The sequence below is a fragment of the Equus przewalskii genome, chromosome 1, assembly GCF_037783145.1.
Source record: "Equus przewalskii isolate Varuska chromosome 1, EquPr2, whole genome shotgun sequence".
In the NCBI taxonomy this organism is placed as follows: domain Eukaryota; kingdom Metazoa; phylum Chordata; class Mammalia; order Perissodactyla; family Equidae; genus Equus; species Equus przewalskii.
In genome coordinates, this window is record NC_091831.1 from 21,669,993 (window position 1) to 21,688,388 (window position 18,396).

The following is an 18,396-nucleotide window of genomic DNA, read 5'->3' on the forward strand; positions in this document are numbered from 1 at the left end:
CTGCTTTCTTCTTTGAAATGTGTTGAAAGCAAAACAGGACCAGCTCTGATTTTCTATTCTTAATTCGATATCTGTGGCCAGTCCCATTTTCTTTCCTTTTTATTTTGCTCACAAATAGCACCTTCTTTTTTCTGGACTCTTTACCAGATGGCCGGCATGAAACCTTCTGAGAAGGGATCATGGCAACCACAATATCATCATGTCCCAACTGAAAATCCTGGATTTGGGAGTGTTGATGCAGGAAACTCTCCATCTACAGCAGACTGACAATTGTCCTCAAAAATCACAGAACGGTTGCTGAATTCCAAGATGCTGGTGTTCAAACCACATCCCCTAGATTGCTTCTTATTCCTAGAAATGACACCAAAATCCTTTTTCACACCGTAAGTCTTTATGCCTGGTGCAAAGAACACTGTTACCAAATTTGCCTATTACCTAATCCTACCAACACCGTTGTGAAAATTGATAAAGGGAAACCTTATTTAAAATGGATTTGGGAGGCCAGAAGGGGGAGCCCTCACTCACAACCAACACTAGACCTCAATTACATGGAGGATTGTCAATTACAGATGCAACAGAAAGAAGTCAACAGGAAAAATCCTCAATTACAGACCACGACAGCAAGAGATGTATATTGCATCCACAACAAGAAATCAATTACCCCAGCAACTCAGCCAATGAGAAACTGTCACCACTCTGAACTCTTGCTTTTCACCAATGGACTTTTGCTCAAAATGATCCCTCCCAGCTTCCTCCTTTTTCTCTGTGAAATAACGTTCCTCTCCTTTGTTTGACAGCCTTGCCTTTGGCTTTTGCTATAGCTTGCTTGTCCTGAATTGCTTTTTTTTTGTTACTTTATTCCAAATAACCCATTTTGCTGGTAAAGTAACTGGCTGTTTATTTTTAGGTGGACACCATTCATAGAAGCCTGAGTCCCCATAAAACAGTAACTGACATCTGTGCCTCCCTGTCATCAAGCCATGTAGGAATCTAAAGGAGCTGAACTCATGCTTCACTGGAGAAATGTGTGTCATGGACATGTTGGTCCTTTTCCCACACACAGAGCATGCGTGCAAATGGCCTGCTCTAAGGAAACCTTCTGCCCAAACTACCAAAACTATGGCACTGAGAAAATAGACAGTTTATTCAGGTGACATAAAATTTTTTCTCTCTAAAAAAGAATTTGCTGCTTATTCCTCAAAATAAAATTTTCTTACATTTATTAAAGATCATAATAATGTATAATACAACTATTTGATTTTATAGCCATGTAACATTAATATAACTTGAAAATAATAATGTGTTTCATTTACTATCACCATCCTATGTGATAGGGACTCTTATTAGCCCCATATTTCAGATGTAGAAACTGATTCCTGGGTAGTTTAGATTAATTGTCCAACACCAGGCAGATAAAGACCTGGGATTTGAACCTACATCTGTCTAAGGCCAGAGTCCCAGTCCTTAGCAGTGCTTAAAATTCAGTTTACTATGGATTTTTCAAGGATAGAGTTTTTGAATAAAGGAGACCATTGGACAGATAGGGAGGCACACAATAGCCTAGAGTATGGTGGTGGGGGGAGCAGACACGAGATATAGAGATGCTGTTTGTCCTCTCTATAAATCCTTGTCAGGATGGCTTACTTAAGATGGGATGGAAGGGCTGGTCCCGTGGCCGAGTGGTTAAGTTCGCGTGCTTCGCTTCGGCAGCCCAGGGTTTCGCCAGTTCGGCTCCTGGGTGCGGACACGGCACCGCTCATCAGGCCATGCTGAGGCGGCATCCCACATGCCACAACTAGAAGTACCTGCAACTAAGATATACAACTATGTACTGGGGGGATTTGGGGAGTTGAAGCAGAAAAAAACAAAAAAGATTGGCAACAGTTGCTAGCTGACATGCCAATCTTAAAAAAAAAGATAGGATGGATTCTTAAGATTTAGCTGAGATAATAGTTGGCAGTCAACAAATATGTGTTAGTTGATGAATTGATTCAGTCTGTCCCCCACCTCCCCTCACCCCGCCCCACTCTAACAGGGGGAACCAATGAGAATTTATAACAGTCCAGCTTTTACTTGAGAATAAAGACCACTTATAATTCAGTGAGGAAAGATTTTCAAACTTTAAACACACACGAGGACACACACACACACACACAAAGAAAAACTGGGGAAATCTGAGTAAGATCAGTCAATAAATAATTGAATAGCATCAATGTTAATATCCTGGTTGTGCTATTACACTACAGTTTTGTACAATGTCACCATTGGGGAAACTAGACTGAGTATACACATGTCTCAGGATTGTTCCTTACAACAGAGTGTGAATCTACAATTATTTCAATAAAAATTTCAATTAAAAAAACTTTAATAACATTACTGGAGGTTGGCTCCGATCTCTCTCCTTCCGTTATATGGCACTGTGAGTTGCACAGAAAGTCTAAAATGGGCATAATAAGCTTGATTATACATCAGCAACATGGATGATAATTTACCATAGACATTTTTTTACAGGGAAACACACTGATTATCAAGCCTGGCTTCAACTATCTGAGAAAGAACACTTCCCAACCATTAACAGCCACTGTCTAAAGGCAACTGACCGCCCGTGGCTGTGCCCGCCTCCTGGTGCCTACAACCTCCCCCAACACAGGCCCACTCCACAGCTGCCCTAGGAGGGGCCAAGCTTCTTCTCTCCTGGGGTTCCATTCAGGGCACAAACGTTGTGTGTGGGTATGTCTTTATTGTTTGGTTGTTATAAAACACTGCCCTAATGAAACAATTCATTTATGATAAGAAACATAGCTGTAAAATGGACAGACGGATGACTTGCAGATTTTTGTACCCAATATGTCACCTGCAATTGAGAAATAATTATATGATCCATCTGCTTCCTGTCAGCCACGCCTCAATTTTCTTCTCTATCCATGGTATTTAAGAATAATTGGCATTTTTTTAATACTAATTACTCACTAACAAAAACTATGTAGAGAAATTGATTGACCTTGCAATACAATCTTGCCAACACTGAATATCCTGTTGTTCTTTTTAATATAACTTGTCTGACTAGGATGAACTCTTTTCTTATTAACAGTTTTCATTTTATCATGCCAATACTATTGAGATTTCTCTTTATTTGTATTTTATAGGCAATGACAAAAATAACATCCCAGAAAGGTGGAATAGTAATCTGACCTGTTATCCCTGTAGTAATTCTTGATAAAAAGACAAAAAGTCACTCAGGTTACATCTCGCTGCTGACATTATTCAGAGGTGAAGGTTGAAATAGAAAATAACCTTTGGAACCAATTAAATATAATTGTATCAATTTCCCCCCATGACTTGTTGTAACTATCCCACCGTAACACCGTAAGATAGCACATGTCATTGCAAAAAAAAAGCTGGGTTTTTCTTCATTTTTCAAGAATTTTTATTTTAACCTTTTCCTGCTCAGGAATCTTCAGCTGTTCTTCAGTCTCTCAGTCCAGCACAATATTTGCACCTCTTTGGGAGGGGAAATGACATCTTTTAAAAATATTCTTGATTGCTCTTTTTTTAAAAAAAAGGTTACACAAGAAACCTATTTTTACTGTTAAAAATATAAGATATAAACTAAAAAATGGAAATCACTACACTCATCACATAGAGATAAACATCACTAACACTTTGTTGTTTTCCAAACCAAACTTTTAAAAATACACATTATAGGGGCTGGCCCAGTGGTGTAGCAGTTAAGTTCACATGCTCTGCTTCTGCAGCCTGGGGTTCACAGGTTTGGACCTGGGCATTGACCTACACACCACTTATGAAGTCATGCTATGGCAGCGTCCCACATACGAAGTAGAGGAAGATTGCCACAGATGTTAGCTCAGGGCCAATCTTCCTCACCAAAAAAAAAAAAAAGCATTACATATTTCAAACCAATATGATGCCATAATACTGTTTTATTTTTTATCTATTGTTTTCTCAATTAGCAACAGGTGGAGTGAGCATCTCTCCATGTTGGTAAACACAGATCATCATTGTCGTTTCTCATTGCAGCATGTCCATTTGTTATTTAACCTCTCCATATTATTGACATCTAAGTTATTCTAGCATTGCCAGAACATTTGATTCCTGTTGAGTTTATTTCTGATAGCTTTGCTGAAGCCTAGAGGGCACATATGTATGAGCAGGTCATCTGCACCTGTAATGGTGAGGTTCTAGAAGTTGCCTATTTTGTATATAAAAAGAAAGCCTGAGGTTTAGCTAAGGATTAAGATTTTCTAGCTTGAGCTCATTCTCTTTCTTTGCCATGATTACATATGCAGACCTTGGTGCCCTGGCTGGTCCTGAGCCCCCCGTCTCACAGGGGCCCTTGTGATGGCAGCAGCTGGTTCAGGAACTGAAGCAACTCTCCTTTCCTGGTACAGCTTCTGCTATTTGTGGCTGACTCAGCAGTTGGTGGAAAGTTTTATGTATTCTGTTGTTTCAAGGCTCAGGGGAAAAACAAATAAATGAAGAAAACTTTATAACAAAATGAATTTGACTTTCTTTTTTTGTTGTTGTAGTAAGAACATTTAGCATGAGATCTACCCTCTTAACAAAACTTTAAGTGTACAACAGAGTGTTGTTAACTATAGGCAGCAGGCTGTACAGCAGATCTTTAGAATTTATTCACCTTGCATAAGAGAAACTTTACACCTGTGGATCAACAATTCCCCATTTCCCCCTCTCCCAAAGGATGAATTGATAAAGAAAATGTGATATATACACACAATGGCCTATTATTCAGCCTTGAAAAAGAAAGAAATTCTACCATATGTGAGAATATGGATGCATCTTGAGGACATTATGCTGAGTGAGATAAGATAGTCACAGAAGGACAAACACTGCATGATTCCCCTTATATGAGGTATCTAAAATAGCCCACTAGCTTCTTGAGAATATGATAGAAAGCCACACTGAAAGTTTAAATCTCTCACCTCTGTCTTCTCTCTCTCTCTTTAAGAATTCTTGCAAAGGGAAAAAAAGGCACGACTAGGTAGTTGGATTAAATTTCCCCACATTGAATGGTCGTCTTGCAATTAAAGGGTTGAACAGACACCCCTGCTCCCCATTTCCCCCGCTGATGCCCTCAAAATCAGCCTGGAGCCTCCCCATCTGTAAGGATGTGCTGGGCTCCGCACGGTTCCTCCACCCCTGCTGTCACTGCTTCATTGGCCCAGTATGGCAGCCGGCTTCCTGGACTAACACTGACCTTTCTCAGAAAGAATTTGAGAGTCTCAAATTCAACAGCTCACCTGGGAACGTGAACTTAGGTCTGACCTCCAACTTTGACAATGAACTTTCCTCCTGGAACTGGCAACTTGGCTGTGTTTTTAACCAGGCCCTTACCTTGTAGCTCAATTCTGAGAATATGCTTTCTTGAGACCTGGCAGTCACCACAGGTTCCCTAAGAGCGAGATTCTGTCTTCTTTTTGCTTGTCCAGCCTAGAATTTTCATCTTCTCCAGCCCGGGAGCACCCTGGCCTGTGTCTCTGACTCCTGATCCACACACCTGGACTTACGTCCGTCGCAAAACCCTTTAGACTTTCCCAATGGCAACTGAAATGCAGCCTCTTGCCTTTCTCAAACTTTCTGGACATCAGGCTTCGCTTGTCTGCTACCGCGGAGTCCCTTCTTCTCTGAGGTCTCATCTACCAATAGGGAATAGAATAAACTGAGATTCCAGAGCCTTAGTGTGAACCACCAGGGGCTAAGCACCTCCGCTCTAATGGTGTCTGTCTGGAGTACATTTAACTCAACAACTCTCGTTTGTTGGCTCAATCCTGTTCTCCATGTCACTTTCCCGCCACCCTCCCACTGCCTCCCGGGGTTGCCTGCCAAACAAACTCTTTGGATTCAAATTCTCCTCTCAGTGTCTGCTTCTGGGGAAACCCAACCAAGACAACTCCCCAGCTCAAATACATTTTCGGGATCTCCATTGTCTGCAGAGTCAAGCCCAAACTTCTTATCTCTCACAACCCATTGTGAAGAGCCCTAACCTTCATTTCTCATGTCCCCTTTCACTACCCGCCTCAAGTGGCTATTGGTTACAGCCAGACAGAGCACCTGCCATTCTCCATTCGTGCCATCCATTGTTTCTGCCCTGCCCAAGCTCTCCTGTTTTACTTTGCCTGGAATGCCCTCTAGCAGGGCGTTAGGAGCACAGGAGTTGGAGGCAAAGAGAGCAATAGAAAACCCTGAGTTTAGAACCATATTTTACTTACAGGAAGTAAGACACAAGTTAGTGCAGTGGAAGTTAAATAATGGTTCCGTCCCATCTGCCCTCTCTAAAGGTCAGGATGCATTCCATGGTGGAGCTTCATAGAGAACACAAGAAAAATGAGACATAACAAACGAGAAGACAAGGCCTCACTTTGTGCTTTAAGAAAAAAGCTTCCACAAATGCCTGAGTCAGAGTGTCTGCCAATTTTGTGCGATGTTTATAAAAAATGTAACAGCTCAAAGGAATTCAACCTCTCACAAAGAAGCATTTTTGTCATCCAAACTCATGTTTCTCCCGAGTTCCTTCTCTGCTTCCAGACTTAAGAATCTGTTCAGGGAAGACATACAAAGAAAATAATAATCACCACGTTAAGATGGTAATTTGGAAGGAGTTCCATGAAACAGCTTTGGCTTTATAATTGAAGATGCTTCTCATCCATTCACATGGGGCCTCTGAACGCCAAGTGCAAGTCATTGCCAGTTTCTGAGATGAGGCCTGGTAATGTTTCAAAGCAAAAACTAGGATGAATTTTTCACAACAGAAATGAAGTGGGGTTACATTTTCCTCTCACTCCTGACGTTTCCCTTCTCGCCTCTACTTCTGGGGATTGTGTTCCCTGGAAGCACATTACTCAGAGTTACCTGATCAGTCAGTCAATACGTTTATGTTGCGTGAGGACCTACTGTGCACCCAGCACAGCTGAGATAAAGAACAGAATGGCCTGCTACGACATACAGTATCAGGCTGGCAGGTCACATGTCAGGGCTCTGGGCAGACTTAAATTTCCTTGAGCGGGTGAATGGTGCTTTGAATCTTGTTCTATGCTGCACGGACTTCACGGAGAACAGTGTGCCCTCTGCAAGCTTTAAAATAAAGACAAAGACTGACCAGGCGACCAATGTGCTCTGTGAGCTTAGGTCAGACCAAAAACCTGTGACTCACTTTGCTTCAGGCAAAGGCTTTTCTCCCTAAGTGTCTGTGGTCTCTTAGAACGGCTTGGGGTTAGGGCTGCTCTTGGCTGCAAAAAAATTGCCTGGCTTTCGCAATGAGCCCATTTAATGTCTTACGTAGCAAGAAGTGCAGAGGTGGCTGGATTGAAGGTTGTTAAGCCACAACTGCTCTCCATCATCCCAGCCAAGATGCTTTCCTGCTTTCCATTGCCTGGCATGTTGGCCTTGTCCATCAGGCTCTTCCCCTCACAGTCACATGCTGATGTGACAACGTCTTTCCAAAGAAGTCAGATTCTCTCTTCTTATGTGTTTCTTTTTAACAGCAGTCTCATTTCTCAGGAGATCCCTCCTTACCATGCCTCTTTGGTCCACACTTAAACCAGTTCCTGGAAAGAAGAATTATGGTTATGTATTGGGCTGAAGGTAACCGGTATGTGTTCCCTAAATCACGTGTGGAGGAGGTAAACACTCAGGACTGATTGATTCCTGGGTAAGCAAACACCCCAGGAGTGCTGATGATTCTTTTGGGGCTCAGTTTTCTTACTTTTTGTATTTAAAGGCATAATATTTTTCCTCTAAATATGGGTGGTTTGGAAATCTAGTTCAATAAGTACTTATTATGACCTTGCTGATTATTGAGCACTGTGCTAGATGCCGTAAAGTATCAAGAGATGACTAAGACACTCTCTTAGCCCTTAAGTTGCTTAGACTCTCATGAGGAGGCTAAGACAATTCGTATTATACAAGACAAATCAGATGTTTAAGCTACTCTGGGAACTGGACTGAGTCAGGGTTAGGACCTGTTCATCCTGGACCGACCTTTTAAGTAAATCCTTGCTTCTCAGGGAAAGTTTAAATCTGGGCTGTAGTTGAGGGCCTGGAGCTGAGCTTAGGATAAAGAGGTTGGCTGATCACTGGTCTGGCCACTAGCTCTCCTCAGTGGATTATCCTAAGGCAGTTGTCTACTGGAGGCATAGCAGTACAGCTTCAAGAAGAGAAATGAACCAGGATTTATTGAGAAACAGTTATAGGCCAGAATTTTTCATATGCTTTACCTTATTTGATCAAATCAGTGAGTATCCAACAAGGTTTGAGGTAGTTATTATTATTCTCATATTTGCAAATAAGGCAACTGACATCCAGAACAATTAAGCAGTGCCTCCAAATTGCCATGAGGCCATATCAGACTACCTGGAGCCAAGATCAGAATTTCTCTTTTGGAGGCCTTGAGTTTTTTAGCTCCTAGAGACAGAGTAATCTAGGTCCCTACCAGGGTCCTAGAAATCTACAGACAAGAAGCATACTGGTGATCAGCAGGAATGTCCTAAAACAATCAGCCAGAATGCTGGAAAGAACAGAGTGCATATGCTGATGCCTGAGGATGTGAATCATTCTGCCTTAAGACAACTATTGGACCCCAAGAAGTGAATGAAGAACTGGTGAGAGGGGTTCTAATTTGTGCCCATTTCTCTGAAGAGTTTGTTTTTTAATTTTTACATTAAACCACTGCAATCTTTGTTCATTTTACTAGTCCCTTCCTTTAAAAAACTTACACTCTAGTTGTGATTTCACACCTAATAATAAAAGGAAGTGTCATGAGAGAGGAAGGCTATGTTGAAACCAGTACCTATACTGTAGCACACAGATGCCATGTCTAAGCTAATTCAGGTGATTGTCAAAGAAGACTTCTTAAAAGAAAAGAATGAACACATTCCACCTTGGAGAAGCGGAGGGAAAAGCCAGGGAAACAAGGATATGAAAGGAAAAAAGGAGACTTTGGGGAAAATCCACTGCTCTAAAGATTTCTCTGCTTTACCTGTCTTCTCTTTCTTTGCTTATGGAGGTTGGATGCCAAACCTGAAATTCTGAAAGTCTGTATAATCCAGGACCGAAGTGTTCACACTCAGTGATCAGGAAAGCTGAGGGATACTGCATATACAAAAGGAGAAGCCTAGTTAGCCCTCGGAAAAGCAATGTCTGAATCAACCACTTCCATTCCCTATTCATTTTCCATCTAGTCTAGATAATTGATTTTTGTTTTTGAGGAAGATTAACCCTGAGCCAACATCTGCTGCCAATCCTCCTCTTTTTGCTGAGGAAGATCGGCCCTGAGCTAACATCTGTGCCCATCTTCCTCTATTTTATATGAGGGATGCCTGTCACAGCACGGCTTGCTAAGCCATGTGTAGGTCCATACCTGCGATCCAAACCAGCCAATCCCAGGCCAAGGAGCGGAGTGCACAAACTTAACTCTTATGTCACTGGGCCAGCACCCTAGATAACTGATTTTTGTTGTTGTCTATAAGTTGTGCTTTTCACATTTACATTTGTTGTAAGCACCCTACTGAAAATATGAGAATCATGAAAATACAGAAAGAAAAATTAAAAACAGAGAGTAATAGCTAACCTAGAAGTAATTGAAAAAACTATAAATATTTTACCATGTAAACTTTAAAATCTTATTTCATTCAATAACCAAGAAGACTGGAAAAAATACTTCTAATAATATGCCAAAGATTACTATACTTTTTGTTATAATAAACAATCACAACAACCTTTGTAGGAGAGAAAGAAATATTTGTCTACCCTTCTAGGTTCTTCTGATTGGTCTAAGAATTAAACTGACATGATAAAAAAATAACACGAGAATATCAAACAAGTCTAATAACATTATATATGGCAGAATCCCAGGAAAACTGAGTAACTTGCCAAAATGGCCAAAGCCACCACCTTAAATATCATCTTCAGCTAAAGACAAAAGAGGATGTTGGGGGTAGTGACTTGAGACTTCAAAAGGGAGGAACGAAATTCACATGGAGATGGAAAAATAAATGTTTGGTAAACAAATGTTTGCCATGCCTTGCAAAGACAATGGGATGTGAAGAAGACTTTGATCAAGTGGGCCTCGCTTGATTCCTCCCTGTCTACCACACCTAGTTCATGTCATACTATAGTTATCTATGGTGATAGCTCCTTTCTGAAACAGGCCTTCTATCTTAATTTATTTTAGGCAGTTAGGAGACAGTTCAAAGTTTCCTCCTGAGTCTTTTGTTCTTAAAAATAATTCAGCCAAAGAGACACATTTTGGGGTAGCAAATTCTGCCCTCCAACACCTTGATAAGAGGACATAAAATTCTAAAACAAACATGTGAAAGAGTGTTCAATTTTTAAAGAAATGCTAATTAAAGCAATCAGGAGATATCATTTTTATCTGTCAAATTGGGCAAGATTTTTAAAAAATGAAAATAACTGATGTTGGCAAGGATGCTGTTCATACATTGCTGAGAGTGTACCCTTCTTTAGAGAAACTCTTAACAGATTTGGGGGCAGGCCTGGTGGCTCAGTGCATAAGTGCGCACCTTCCCCTTTGGTGACCCGGGGTCCACTGATTCTGATCCCGGGTGTGCATGTATGCACCGCTTGTCAAGCTATGCTGTGGTAGGCATCCCACATATAAAGTAGAGGAAGATGGGCACGGATGTTAGCTTAGGGCCAGTCTTCCTCAGCAAAAAGAGGAGGATTGGCTGTGGATGTTAGCTCAGGGTTAATCTTCCTCAAAAAAAGAAAGAAAGAAAAAAAAAAGATTTGGATCTTGGGGCTGGCCCTGTGGCCAGTGGTTAGGCTTGTGCTCCACTTTGGCGGCTCAGGGTTTCAGTGTTTTGGATCCTGGGTACGGGCATGGCACCGCTCATCAGGCCATGCTGAGGTGGCGTCCCACATAGCACAACCAGAAGGACCTCCAACTAGAATATACAACTATGTAGTGGGGGGCTTTGGGGAGAAGAAGAAGAAAGAAAAAAACAATTTAGATCCAAGTGTTAAAAGTGTCCAAAACCTTTGACATGATAGTATGCTAAGTAAGGGATCTATCCTAAAAAAGAAGCCCTAAGTGTAGAATATAGTCTTTAAACGCAAAGATATTTTCAGCCCAAATTTTCAAATTTAGAAATTGGTTTAAGTAAAGGAAATATAATAAATAATTCTAAAGAGGTTCGTATGGAGCATATATTATTTTTGTAATGTTAAAATTGTAACAATTTAACAGGAGATATGAAGATATAAGCCATCATACTTTGTCTTCAAGGAGCTTGGCAATCAATTGACTGGGCCAGAATACACAGAGACGCGACAATGAGAATAACAAAAAGGCAAAGGATTAACTGGGGAGGTGTTAAAGAGGGGAACATGTCACCTCTGGGGACAAGGCAGGGAGGCAAATTAGAATAACTGGGATTAATCATGCATCTTCCTTTCTTGATTTACTTATATTTTTAAATTGGAGACTAAAGCAAGTTTCTTGCAGAAAAATTGAAAAATACAAAGTAAAAATTGCTTGAAATTCTCTAGATGACAATTAACTCCTCGAGAAGTTTCCTTGTTTTTGCCTTCAGCAAGGATGTCTAGGATTAGGAAGAATTGGAGCTGAGAAAGAACTGCTGCGTATTCATGGGAGTAGAGGCAAGCAGATCTTTAAAAACGCTGCCCTCACTGAGACATTGTCGGTGTCATTGAAGGTCCTGTGAGCCCCAGTTTTCGCATCTGTGAAGGTGAATGATAACAGTAATGCTGCCCTCATCACAGTGTTATTGTGGGGATTAAATGACATCATAACTTGTATTAATTCGCTAGGGTTCACATAATAAGATACCGCAGATTGATGGCTTAAAAGACAGAAATTTATTTTCTCTCAGTTCTGGAGACTAGAAGTCCAAGATCAAGGTGTCAGTAGATTTGTTTCTTCCGAGGCCTCTCTCCTTGGCTTGCATATGGCCACCTTCTTGCTGTGTCCTCACATGGTCATCCCTTGGTCTGTGTCTATGACCTAATCTGTTTTTAGGACATCAGTCATATTGGATTAAGGTCCACTTCATTTTACCTTTATGACCTCTTTACAGGCCCCATCTCCAAATGCAGTCACGTTTCAGGGTACTGGGGATGATGACTTCGACATACGAATTTTGAGGGGACATATCCAGCCCCTAACAGATGTATATGTGTTTAGCCCACTGCCTGGCTTACAATAGGACTTTTTAATTGGCTATTATTTTTATTAGATAGAACCATGCTTTTCCACCATATGACATTTTATAGCACTTGTAGAGGTTCATTTTTCTTTTTATAAGCAGCAGCATTCCTGCTGGGTGACACGGCCCTTTACCTTTGGGAGACCCTAGATCGAACAAATTTATTTAATGCTAGAAACCGCTTTTCAATTAACATCTAAAGAATTTGTACATGGCAGAAAATTCCTGAGAAGTGCTGAACTGTACTAATAAAGATTGAAAGCTTTAGATTAAAAAAATGCATCTGTACTTGGTTATGATGAATGTTTAATTTCAACTTGGTTGCAGTTGGAGAAAACTCGCTCTAACGGAAAGAAAGTATTTCCTACCCTATTCCACTCCACCCGCCCAGCTCATCTGCTTCCTCCCTCCCCCTCCATTTGAAGGAGCTGATCATCCATCAAATGGATGTTGAATGGACTCCCTAAAGAAGAGTTAGTGTCTCGCTCTAAATCTACTTGCATATACATTTCTTGCATAAAGTATAAATCTTCATTTTAATATCCTTCCTCTCTAGTGCCTGCTGATTGAGATTCCATCTCAGAGAGGTAGGAGGGGGCATTACTAATCAGACTGTTTGCAAATTTCAATCGTGTTTAAAAATCCAACTCATTTTATACACAAACAATAGAAATTACTGAATCCATCTCTTCAACCAATGCCCTCAGTGTCAGTTTATCAGAACGGTAAAGTGGAATCCTGATATTCTCTCTCTTTCAATATACAAGTAATCATAGGGACATAAGGTAATTCACTGTGGGCTGTGTTTAATAGCCATAAATTGTTAAAAGCTCAGTATTTAGTTGGTTTGAGTTTAAGGTCTAATTTTTTTGTTTTTCTCTATTGTTTTGGGCCATGTTAATTAGTTTGAGATTACATTGGCATTAGCTATCTAAAATGAGTTCAAGTCAGGTGGGACTGTAACAGGCACAAAGTCTATGACTTTGAGGAACACTGGGTCGCTGGTGGGGATGCACGCTGGCCCATGTGGGTGGTCCCTATTTTGATGACACCTACCCACTTGTCAGAGTAGTTTCTGTTTATAGTGTTTGAATGGTTGCCTGTTGCCTTCAGTGAATGTGTTGATATTTGTTCACTGTCTGTAATGCCTGATAAAAGAAATATAAGCCTTACTCTCATCCCTGGCACACTCCCCATTAAAGAGAGTTCAATTCTTGAAGTAGGCATGACCTTACTCTTGTTTGTAAGCATAGTTATTTTAAACACAGCTGATAGCCATGTCTCTCATATCACCATCGTCTTTCATCCTAGTGAAATCTTTCTCTCCACTTAAGTAAAGACAAACATCTTTTAACCTTACACCTGGCAGCTACCCAACATTAAAAACCAATTGCCTGTGGCTGATAAGCCAGTGGGGTGTCATCTTAGATGCTGAAATATTACATTAAAATTTATGGAAAGGAGAGAGAGAGACTGCCCGGTGCCACTTGCATCCCGTATTGTAGCACAGACTAAGATTAAAGCCACCCCCCTAGTGAGGGCTTCTGGACTGAGTTGGGCAGAGACTGTGCCCTTAGCTAGTGGGATGCATGGGCCAAGGGAGGACAGAGCACTTGCAACATTAAGACAACTTTATGCCCAAAGTGTTTGACACTATGGATTGTCAACCCTCACATCATTCATTCAGTGAATATATTTGAGAGTCTACATTGTGGCAGTGTTGGGGTAAGGCGGTAAATAAGCCAGATGAGAATGCCACTGCCATAAAGCTGATGTTCCAGAGAGACAGGCAGAAAACAGACACAAGGCAGACTAAACCTGAGGATCTCAAATCCAAAGAGGCTGAATGCACCTAAAATGACCGTTCCTAACTCCTCCCATCCCACCGAGCAAGGAGGGTGTTCTTCAGGAAAGAGCAGATCAGATTATTTTTTTAATTCTCTGTACTCCTGAGCACTTTCTTTCTCTCTCTCTCCTTCTTTCCCCTTATATACTACAACAATAATTCCTAGACATTTGCATTTCACATAGTAAAATTAAAAAATAATTTCAGGAGTCTATATAGAACTGCCAACATTTTTGCCATGGTTTTATGTGTATGTGTATATATATTATATATATGTGTGTGTATTGCCATCTATTGTAGATAGTGATATATGTTACCATCTGCTCTTAATATTAGCTAACATTTGAGGGTTTACTATTTGGCTGACTCTTTACATTCAATCTGCACAGCACTTATGATGTAAGTACTGTTAATATCTCCATTTCACAGACAATGAATGAAGTGAAAGCTTAAAGAAGCTAAGTACCCTGCCCAATCTAACCCAACTAGGGGTGGTCAAGCCAGAGATTGGACTCCTGGGCCATTTAACTCTTAAACTTTCAACACCACCATTCCCTTTAAAACAGAAAAAAAAAACCCTATGAAACTATTTATCACCAAAAATATGAGAAAGATATAATTTCAGAAATCCTAAAGTTACCTATATGAAAAACTCACTGGTTCTTATTTTTCTTATTGCACTGTGAACTGGAGAGAGCTTTGCCAAGGCCCTGCTCTGGCCCACCGACCTGCACTTCAGAATCCTGGGTCCAAGTCTTAGCAATAAATAGGCTTTTAATTGACACATTTTAGGTGACTTTCTAGAGAGTTCAGATCAACAGCATAAGCATGTTAGCCATTTTAAGGACATTCATGATTCAATTTGTGAATGACCTTCAAATGCATTTACAAAATAGCTCAATTTTAGTCCCCTCACCGGGTGCCAGAAATGACATGGACTTAGGAGACTGGGAAATGATTCTCAGGTGAGGAAAGGTCCTTACCACAGAGTCCAAGGCCTTCAGATGTCTGGGAATCTCTGGAAATTAATCACAAAAATTTGCCTGCTTGGGCAATGCTACACCTTCTCCACGCCTTGGAGAGAAGACTTCCCAAGAATTCTTAATCACTTCCATAAGCCCAAAGAGCTAGAAAATCAATGTTGTAGGTTCACTTACTAGGTTCTGATATTGAGCAAGTTGCTCGACTACTTAGTACGTCAGTTTCTCCATTTGTCAAATCAGAATAATTTCATTCCTGTCTGACATATCTTTAAAAGTGTAAATACCAGAGGAGATGAAGTGCGTATATTCCCTTCTCTTTTTGCCCTTCGGAGAGAGCTTGTGCAAGTCAGTCTGCAGTTACATGAGCATTCGTTTCGACTAGCTCCGTTCCTACACCAAAATATTTCTACTTCTCAGAAATTCCAAATGGTGTGATTTTTGTCCCTCAAAGAGGAAGATCTGTGAAGCCAGCAGGCACTGAGGGTACTTGCTGTCTTTTTCTTCCTCCTGACTCTGCTGATCCATGCAAGGTGCAGCTCACACACTGCATCATCATCCAGCACTCAGATGGCACTTAGGAGCAACACACAAGGAACATTCAACAACATGATCCTGTGGACTATGGCCCAATTTCCATGGTGAATTTCCTGTGGAAGCCACATAATTAGGTATCATTTAGAAAGAATATTAACCTCCCAGGGAGTGAGGGTTCTTTCACTGGCTTCAGTAACCTGTACCTTCTGAAATACAGGTACCAGGGGAAGGTTTAGTCAAGAAGAAGGCAATGGGTGAAAGGAAGAAAGGAGAGAGTCATCAGTTTCTTGAAACACAAGAAAAAGCACACAGCTCCCCATTCTCACTATGGGCTGTGGAATTACAACTCATTTCTCGATGAATGTTTTGTAGATGGGGAGGGAAATTTCCCTAAACACTGCGTAAAAAGGCACAGTTACACAGAGACAAAACAGACATGCTAAATCAATGGAATCCTGGGGGATCAGAATTAGATCAGGTGTCACGTGCTATTTAGTTCAACCCCTCCATCATACTTGGCTTTCTGCTACAATCCCACGTGTCAGCAACGCTGGAGCATCCCTGGTGATGGAGAGCTCACTGCTTCCATGACTGGACAGCTCTCCCCATTGTTTATTACGCCTCTCTTAAACATTTATTAAAGCCTACGGTACTAGGCAGTAGATTCACAGCAGTGAATAAGAGACATGTGACCCCAACTTCAGGGACCTGAGAATTGAGTGGAGGATAAAATGAAACTAGCAACTGCAATATTGTATTTTTCCTTATTGAAGTCTCATGTCTGTAAATATCACTCACTATTTAAACACACACAGTAATCCATCTCTCATAGGACAAATTCATCTGATATTTGAAGACAATGATATTTCCTTTTAAATCTAAAAATACTCATCTTCCTCCCTCTCTCCTTTTCTCCCTCCCTGATGTGAATTAGATGCACCTCGTCAGTTAGGATGAGAAACAAACTATTCCCTTCAATGTATGCACTGCCAGGATATCATAGATTGTATAAATAAAGACAAGCAAGCGAATACTTAGTTTCCCTTTCTGCCTTCTGGAAGTAAAACAAAACTGAATTCATGAAGAAAAGAGGGCAGTTACTTCTTGTAGAAAGATTTCTTACCTTACCTAGTCTTATTGGAAAATTTGGCTTCCTTTTCCACACCTCTTCTCAAATATTTATTATACTTTTCGTATCCTCAAACTTTTCAATAAGAAACATAAAACCTAACAAAGGAAGAAATTAAACAAATTAAATGGAACCTATTTTTTTCCACATGCAAAATGGATTTCAGTTTTGCCTTATAGAGGTTTTATGCTTCATCCTTTGTAAAAATGTCATGGGTATTTTGCCTGCTTGGAGTGTAGATTTTCCTCCTATTTTTCAGTCTTACTCAAAACCCCTTATTGTATATTTTATGAGTTATAGCAGCTCTTAATTGTTGCTTTTTAAAATTACAAACTGCAAAGCTCGTGTTGGCATTTTGCTAAATAATTTTTGCACATGTAGTGTTGCTGAGCATTTACAGATGGAAATGTAATAAGAGAAATATTTGTGGGATGGATATATGCCATGAGACCTTTAGAAATAGAAATAGGGATGTATTGAGGGAGCTAGCTGAGTTCCTCCACATACTAATTTCATGAGATTTTGTTCCAGCTTGAGTGGCTTAGGTCATAGCCAATTTTGGGAAATCTGATTAGAACGACGTACAGAGCTGAAAGCTGGGTTGAGTGCCTTGAGGCCTCTTGTTTTCTCCTTTGCTTTGCCTGCTAGGGTACTGAGAGCTTCTTGAACTCACAAGGTGTGTCTGCAGAGTGAACTATTCCTCTTGCAGTTGGGAAGAACTCAGGGTGTTCATGGAAAATGGAGCAAAGTAGTTATGAGAAGTAGTGAGTTGGGAAGCAATGGGATTTTAGGAAAGTATTTTTAAAGAGCTGGGTTTTTTTCCCCAAAAAGATATTTCCAGAAAGACTGGAAAGTGTGATTGTGAAAATTAAATGGGATAAAGCCTGGGAAGTGCTTAGTACAGGGCCTGGCACCTGAAAAGTGCTTAGTAAATATTAATTATTATAATTAAGTTGCAGGCACATTTATCTTGTAAATGATTTGCTGTAAACCCCTCAAAGGGATTTGGGAAACAACTTTTTAAAGAGCACCTTAATTGCATTAGGAAATTTTCAGGAAAGAACATCCTGTATGGCCTGTGTCTAGGATCCGGGACCAGTGACAAATATTTGTTTGCCTAAGAACAAATAACGGTGGCCCCACGTGAGCTGGTGACACTGTAGGTGGTAAAAAGGAACGTGGATTTGATGAGGATTTGGCCACTCTCCGTCTCTCGTATCTTGAGACAGCCTTGCTCAAAAGTGAGCTTTGGCGGCCTGTAAATCTCAGGACCCCTCCAAATCAATTTGGATTTGGACTCTCTCAAACAGATCACCATGGGGAAACTGATGCAGCCTTCTACGGGGTTCAGAATAGTGGACCTCCAGGGTCAAGAGAGAGAGCCACCACTTAGTTCCAACAGTATCTATATCTTCTTTTTTCCTTACTCCTCAGGATGACATCCCAGTGCCATGCTCCGTCTGCAGAAAGGGGTTCCCTCTCTTACCTCCCCCACCACTCACCAAATTTGCATTCGTGTAGTGCTATATTCAACCGTATCCTGGCTCTTTCTAGCAAAGTTGATGGAGGAAGGATTCCTTTTGCTTTTACCCCTCACTCCTCCCATTGCCCTCTGCATTCCCCTGGGTGCTACTTTGTGAGAGCCTTAAACCTATTCTTTTACATTGCCTAGGACCCCTCACT